Here is a 371-nt window from a genome sequence, read left to right as displayed (position 1 = left end):
AGTGAAGCTGCCCGGATCTTTAGTCTTCTCAGGTAAAGACTTCTGAATTATTGCACTACACCCAGCTTCTAAGGTCACTGTCTCTTCTGACAACTTCCTTTTCTTTGTCAACAAATCTTTCATGAATTTAGCATAGACAGGCCTTTGTTCCATTGCCTCCAGAAAAGGAATGTTGATCTGAATATTCTTGAATAAATCCAAGAACCTAGCCTATTGTCGCTCTTTGTCTTTCTTGGAAGGTCTCTTTGGATAAGGGAGATCCTTCGACTGAGGTAATTCAGTCGTTCTCTTATCTTTACTCTCCCTTGTAACATTTGCAGTTGTAACCCCTTCCTCATGTTCTACCTCTTTACCCTTGTGTAGGTCTCTGA

The 371-nt window shown here is 41.0% G+C and overlaps 1 pseudogene; it reads right to left on the bottom strand.

Moving 5' to 3' along the window:
- LOC109341702 overlaps positions 1 to 153 on the bottom strand; it is a 3,029-nt pseudogene extending 2,876 nt beyond the window's left edge.
- Between the last annotated feature and the right edge of the window lie 218 nt (positions 154 to 371).

Source organism: Lupinus angustifolius, unplaced genomic scaffold, assembly GCF_001865875.1.
Source record: "Lupinus angustifolius cultivar Tanjil unplaced genomic scaffold, LupAngTanjil_v1.0 Scaffold_585, whole genome shotgun sequence".
NCBI lineage: Eukaryota > Viridiplantae > Streptophyta > Magnoliopsida > Fabales > Fabaceae > Lupinus > Lupinus angustifolius.
Note: the sequence above shows the minus strand (reverse complement) of the source record. Positions and strands in the feature narration are given on the sequence as shown.